Source organism: Alosa pseudoharengus, unplaced genomic scaffold (genome assembly GCF_046254945.1).
Source record: "Alosa pseudoharengus isolate Yale_2024_CS ecotype anadromous, Long Island Sound unplaced genomic scaffold, YU_APseudo_1.1 YU_APseudo_1.1_scf_6, whole genome shotgun sequence".
NCBI lineage: Eukaryota > Metazoa > Chordata > Actinopteri > Clupeiformes > Clupeidae > Alosa > Alosa pseudoharengus.
In genome coordinates, this window is record NW_027468848.1 from 2,460,194 (window position 1) to 2,467,511 (window position 7,318).

Sequence of the window (7,318 nt, forward strand, 5' to 3'; positions counted from 1 at the left end):
ATACTCCATACTCTGCTATACACATACTCCATACTCTGCTATACACATACTCCATACTCTGCTATATACATACTCCATACTCTGCTATGCACATACTCCATACTCTGCTATGCACATACTCCATACTCTGCTATACACATACTCCATACTCTGCTATATACATACTCCATACTCTGCTATACACATACTCCATACTCTGCTATACACATACTCCATACTCTGCTATACACATACTCCATACTCTGCTATACACATACTCCATACTCTGCTATACACATACTCCATACTCTGCTATATACATACTCCATACTCTGCTATGCACATACTCCATACTCTGCTATGCACATACTCCATAATTCAATTATGACCCACACACACACACATACTCACTCACAGGCTTCACACACCTACACACATAGTAATTACTAACACACACCTACGACATAGTAATTACTCACACACACCTACGCACATAGTAATTACTCACACACACCTACGCACATAGTAATTCCCTACGCACACGTTACTTCCCAGCACTAGGCCTCCATGAGCCGCTCTATGAGAGGCCCGTAGTATAGGCACTAGGCCTCCATGAGCCGCTCTATGAGAGGCCTGTAGTATAGGCACTAGGCCTCCATGAGCCGCTCTAATGAGAAAAGCACACATTCCCACAGCACTAGGCCTCCATGAGCAGCTCTAATGAGAGGCCTGGAGTATAGGCACTAGGCCTCCATGAGCCGCTCTAATGAGAAAAGCACACATTCCCACAGCACTAGGCCTCCATGAGCAGCTCTAATGAGAGGCCTGGAGTATAGGCACTAGGCCTCCATGAGCCGCTCTATGAGAGGCCTGTAGTATAGGCACTAGGCCTCCATGAGCCGCTCTAATGAGAGGCCCGTAGTATAGCGGTGCATTAGGCCTCAATGGGCAGCTCTAATGAGAGGCCCGTAGTATAGGCACTAGGCCTCCATGAGCAGCTCTAATGAGAAAAGCACACATTCCCACAGCACTAGGCCTCAATGGGCAGCTCTATGTGAGAGGCCCGTAGTATAGCGGTTAATGTGAAAAGCACACATTCCCTCAGCACTTTCACACACAGCGCTGTGCCCTCCGTATTAAAAGTTAGAGTTTGACAGTTGGTGCTCACAGCGGGAGGCCCTCTATTTGCAGCCATAAATTTCACCCTGAACGGAAGAGGCCCTGCCTGGCATGTGAGGAAGGACAGAGCGGACGACCGCACGCAGCCACGTTCCCCTTCATTAACCTGCTGATTTCCTGCCCAGAAAGCTGCACTGACAGACTGTAGAGTGCCGCCCAATTTGACTTTCAGTCACTCAAATCTGAAATGGTCCACTAAAGGTGATCTGATTTGAAATGGTCCACTAAAGGTGATCTGAAATGGTCCACTAAAGGTGATCTGAAATGGTCCACTAAAGGTGATCTGATCTGAAATGGTCTACTTAAGGTGATCTGATCTCAAATGGTCCACTAAAGGTGATCTGATCTGAAATGGTCTACTTAAGGTGATCTGATCTCAAATGGTCCACTAAAGGTGATCTGATCTCAAATGGTCCACTAAAGGTGATCTGATCTGCAGCCGTGGCCTACTGGTTAGCATTTCAGACTTGTAACCGGAGGGTTGTTAATGTATCAGGAAACGTGCTGTATGTCCAACATGCTCTGCAAATAGCACAACTTTTCTGGTATTTTGCAGAAGTAAATCATATACCATGTTTAGAGAGCCTGATGATACACTGTGTCCATTAAACACAGACAGATCTGGGTAATCCGCATGAGAGGTCTGCATTGCTTTCTTGGTCATTTTGATGATTTGTACAGTAGGCAATTGAGACAGTAAATGATGCCTGATTTGGCCCATGTGAGATGCCCATGAGAGGACATGGATGGTTTAAATGAGTCGAAACTGAAATGTGCTGTGTGAATAACTGCCTGCCCTGCCCTGCCTTGCCTTGCCTTAAGTAAAAGTAATTTGACGCTGGTTTGGGTGGCATTGTGAGTTAGTGGGCACATTAAAGCAATCTGACGCTGGTTTGGGTGGCATGGTAAGTTAGTGGGCACAGCTTTGAGTTGGTCTCCTGGGTTTGCGCTGGCACTGCCAACAGCGTCGTGGTGAGGGAGAGGCTGGCACGTGGCATCTGCTGCGTTTCCGCCTGATTACCTTAAAGGGGCCTGATTACCTTAAAGGGGTCTGATTACCTTAAAGGGGCCTGATTACCTTAAAGGGGTCTGATCAGGGGGGCACTGGCGCCAGGCCCTGCTCCAAATCAACAACCCAATAACCCGTCTACATATGTGCACACACCCGTCTACACACACACCTGTCTACACACACACACACCCGTCTACACACAAACACACACACACACGTCTCTACACACACACGCGTCTACACACAAACACACCCGTCTATACACACACACCCGTCTACACACACACACACCCGTCTACAGACACACACCTGTCTACACACACACACACACACACGTCTCTTCACACACACCCGTCTACACACAAACACACCCGTCTATACACACACACCCGTCTACACACACACACACCCGTCTACAGACACACACCTGTCTACACACACACACGCACACACACACACACACACCCATCTACACACACACCCGTCTACACGAGCTGGGCTAGCGTGCAGTAGCCTGTGGTAGTGTAGTGGTTAAGTTTAAGGAGCTGCGCTAGCGTGCACTAGCATGTGGTAGTGAAGTGGTTAAGGAGCTGGGCTAGCGTGCAGTAGCCTGTGGTACTGTAGTGGTTAAGGAGCTGGGCTAGCATGCAGTAGCCTGTGGTAGTGTAGTGGTTAACGAGCTGGGCTAGTGTGCAGTAGCCTGTGGTACTGTAGTGGTTAAGGAGCTGGGCTAGTGTGCAGTAGCCTGTGGTAGTGTAGTGGTTAAGGAGCTGGGCTAGCGTGCAGTAGCCTGTGGTAGTGCAGCGGTTAGCATGCAGTAGCCCGTGGTAGTGTAGTGGTTAAGGAGCTGGGCTAGTGTGCAGTAGCCTGTGGTAGTGTAGCGGTTAGCATGCAGTAGCCCGTGGTAGTGTAGTGGTTAAGGAGCTGGGCTAGCGTGCAGTAGCCTGTGGTAGTGTAGCGGTTAAGGAGCTGGGCTAGTGTGCAGTAGCCTGTGGTAGTGTAGCAGTTAGCATGCAGTAGCCTGTGGTAGTGTAGTGATTAAGGAGCTGGGCTAGTGTGCAGTAGCCTGTGGTAGTGTAGTGGTTAAGGAGCTGGGCTAGCGTGCAGTAGCCTGTGGTAGTGTAGCGGTTAGCATGCAGTAGCCTGTGGTAGTGTAGCGGTTAAGGAGCTGGGCTAGTGTGCAGTAGCCTGTGGTAGTGTAGCGGTTAGCATGCAGTAGCCTGTGGTAGTGTAGTGGTAAAGGAGCTGGGCTAGTGTGCAGTAGCCTGTGGTAGTGTAGCGGTTAGCATGCAGTAGCCTGTGGTAGTGTAGCGGTTAAGGAGCTGGGCTAGTGTGCAGTAGCCTGTGGTAGTGTAGCGGTTAGCATGCAGTAGCCTGTGGTAGTGTAGCGGTTAGCATGCAGTAGCCTGTGGTAGTGTAGCGGTTAAGGAGCTGGGCTAGTGTGCAGTAGCCTGTGGAAGTGTAGCGGTTAGCATGCAGTAGCCTGTAGTAGTGTAGTGGTTAAGGAGCTGGGCTAGCGTGCAGTAGCCTGTGGTAGTGTAGTGGTTAAGGAGCTGGGCTAGTGTGCAGTAGCCTGTGGAAGTGTAGCGGTTAGCATGCAGTAGCCTGTAGTAGTGTAGTGGTTAAGGAGCTGGGCATTAATAGGCTACGCAGAGGACACATGGGGGCGGGGGGTGATTTCATCCAATGGCGTATAGTTCACTACTACGCTAGTGGCTCAGAGAAAGCCTTTAGTGTTTCTGTACTATTTAGTGTTTACTGTACATATGCACTATTGTGTACTATTTAGTGTTTACTACATACCCTGCTGAAAAAAACAGCCTGACCAGCTAAAGGTGGTTTGCTTCTTGACCAGCTTGTTTGACCACCCTATGATGGTTGACCTGCTAGACCAGCAAAACTCTTGCGAAAACATACCTTCAGCTGGTGTACCCATCTCATGATGGTAATTCAGCTAGTTTTGCTTGTCGTACCACCTCAAGCTGGTAATTTTAGCTGGTGTTGCTGGTCTATAGTGCTGGTTTAACTGGCCATGCCAGCTTATGTTGGTCATTCTAGCAAACCAGCATGGCCAGCTTGCCATCTTGCACCAGCTGTATCTCACAAGACAGGCTGGTCAAACCAGCATGACCAGCTTCCTCAGATGGTCACGCCAGCATATCCAGCTGGTGGCCCAACCAGCTACACCAGCAAAGACCAGCAAGAGCTGGAAGAAAACCAGCAAAGACCAGCTAAAACCAGCTACCAGCATAAGCTGGTTTCTAGCTGTTTTTTCAGCAGGGTATGCACTATTGTGTACTATTTAGTGTTATAATAGTGTTGGTTATTATGAACTCAGTAAGCCTTGTCACACAGTTGTTTAGTATATTAGTATAGTGCCCCAAACTGAAAGAAATGGAATCTGGCACTGATTTCAGTTGAGTGGGCTGTTGATGAAAACATATGGACGTCGTCACAAAGAACTGCATATCTCTTTAAGGAAAGATGTTATGCCAACTGCACACTCTTGTTTTTGTAGACAGCCAACACAGTCCACAGCTTGATGCGGCCTGTTGTTGTTGATATAAGAACTGACCGGCCCCGTATAAAGTACAGTAACACATTCCATATGTTGAAATAGGAACTGACCGACCCCCTGTACAGTAACATATTCCATATGTTGATATAAGAACTGACCGGCCCTATACAGTACAGTAACACATTCCATATGTTGATATAAGAACTGACCGGCCCTTTACAGTACAGTAACACATTCCATATGTTGATATAAGAACTGACTGGGCCCCTCTACAGTAACACATTCCATATGTTGAAATAGGAACTGACCGACCCCCTGTACAGTAACACATTCCATATGTTGATATAAGAACTGACCGGCCCTATACAGTACAGTAACACATTCCATATGTTGATATAAGAACTGACCGGCCCCGTATACAGTACAGTAACACATTCCATATGTTGAGAAAGCACAGAGCTGTGGAGGTTTTGATTTCTTCTCAGACCCAAGGCTTACGAGAGATGAGTAGAGTAGAGATTAGTAGAGTAGAGATGAGTAGAGTAGAGAAGAGTAGAGTAGAGAAGAGTAGAGTAGAGATGAGCAGAGTAGAGATGAGTAGAGTAGAGATAAGTAGAGTAGAGATGAGTAGAGATGAGCAGAGTAGAGTAGAGATGAGTAGAGATGAGCAGAGTAGAGTAGAGTAGAGATGAGAAGAGTAGAGATGAGTAGAGTAGAGTAGAATAGAGATGAGATGAGTAGAGATGAGTAGAGAAGAGTAGAGATGAGTAGAGTAGAGATGAGTAAAGATGAGCAGAGTAGAGTAGAGATGAGTAGAGTAGAGATGAGAAGAGTAGAGATGAGTAGAGTAGAGTAGAGATGAGTAGAGAAGAGTAGAGATGAGTAGAGATGAGTAAAGTAGAGTAGAGATGAGTAGAGAAGAGTAGAGATGAGTAAAGTAGAGTAGAGTAGAGTAGAGATGAGTAAAGATGAGTAGAGTAGAGTAGAGTAGAGTAGAGAAGAGTAGAGTAGAGATGAGTAGAGTAGAGATGAGAAGAGTAGAGATGAGTAGAGTAGAGATGAGTAGAGTAGAGATGAGTAGAGATGAGTTGAGTAGAGATGAGTAAAGTAGAGATGAGTAGAATACAGTAGAGATGAGTAGAGTAGAGTAGATATGAGTAGAGTAGAGATGAGTAAAGTAGAGATGAGTAGAGTAGAGATGAGTAGAATACAGTAGAGATGAGTAGAGTAGATATGAGTAGAGTAGAGATGAGTAAAGTAGAGATGAGTAGAGTAGAGATGAGTATAGAGTAGAGATAAGTAGAGTAGATATGAGTAGAGAAGAGTAGAGTAGAGATGAGTAGAGTAGAGATGAGTAGAGTAGAGATGAGTAGAATAGAGATGAGTAGAGTAGAGATGAGTAGAGTAGAGTAGAGATGAGTAGAGCAGTGATGAGTACAGTAGAGATGAGTAGAGTAGAGATGAGTAGAATAGAGTAGAGATGAGTAGAGTAGAGATGAGTAGAGTAGAGATGAATAGAGATGAGTAGAGTAGAATAGAGTAGAGATGAGTAGAGTAGCGTAGAGTAGAGATGAATAGAGTAGAGTAGAGATGAATAGAGTAGAGTAGAGATGAGTAGAGTAGAGATGAGTAGAGTAGAGATGAGTAGAATAGAGTAGAGATGAATAGAGTATAGTAGAGTAGCATAGAGTAGAGTAGAGTAGAGTAGCATAGAGTAGAGTAGAGATGAGTAGAGTAGAGTAGAGTATAGTAGCATAGAGTAGAGATAAGTAGAGTAGAGTAGAGTAGCATAGAGTAGACCTGATGTTGCGACATCAGTGACACTCTCACCATGTCGGTCTGATGGCTCCTCAGGCTCTTAGATAGAGAGAGTTGTAATTATTAAAACTGTACTACCTGGCATCCCGCAGAGCCCCCACTCCCCCCCCCAGTCAGGCCTACTTCCTGTGGCGGCGGCTCCCGTTGTGTGGGGGCCGGCTCTGCTGATGAAGTCGGGCTGCCAAGTGAGGCCAGAGTTTTGGCATTCAAATGAGCATCAGCCTTCTGTCAGGAGTCTGATGACTTGATAGAATTATCCCCCTCTCATTTCACCTGAGCGCTCCAAATGGAGGCACAGTTCTGCTGAATCTCTCAGCTTACAACATGCACACCTCAGCAAACTGGTGACACAGTGAGAGAGAGAGAGAAATGATAGAGAGAGAAATGATAGAGAGAGAGAAAGAGAGAGAGAAATGATAGAGAGAAAGAGAGAAATGATAGAGAAAAACGAGAATAAGGATAGGGTGAAGAGGAGAGGGAGAGAGAGAAAGGAGAATGTGTAGAAGAGGAGAGAGAGAGAGTGAGACGAAAGAGAGAGAGAGAGTGAGATGAAAGAGAGAGAGATGAGAGAGCGAGACGAGAGTAACAAAGAATCCAACTGCCAATGGGGCAAAAAAAGACAGCAGAGTGGGAAAGAGAGAGGGACTACCAGCCAGGTGTGTGTGTGAGTGTGCGTGCATGTGTGTGTGTGTGCATGTATGTGTGCGTGTGTGTATGTGGAAAGAGAGAGGGACTACCAGCCAGGTGTGTGTGTGAGTGTGCGTGCATGTGTGTGTGTGTGCATGTATGTGTGCGTGTGTGTGTATGTGGAA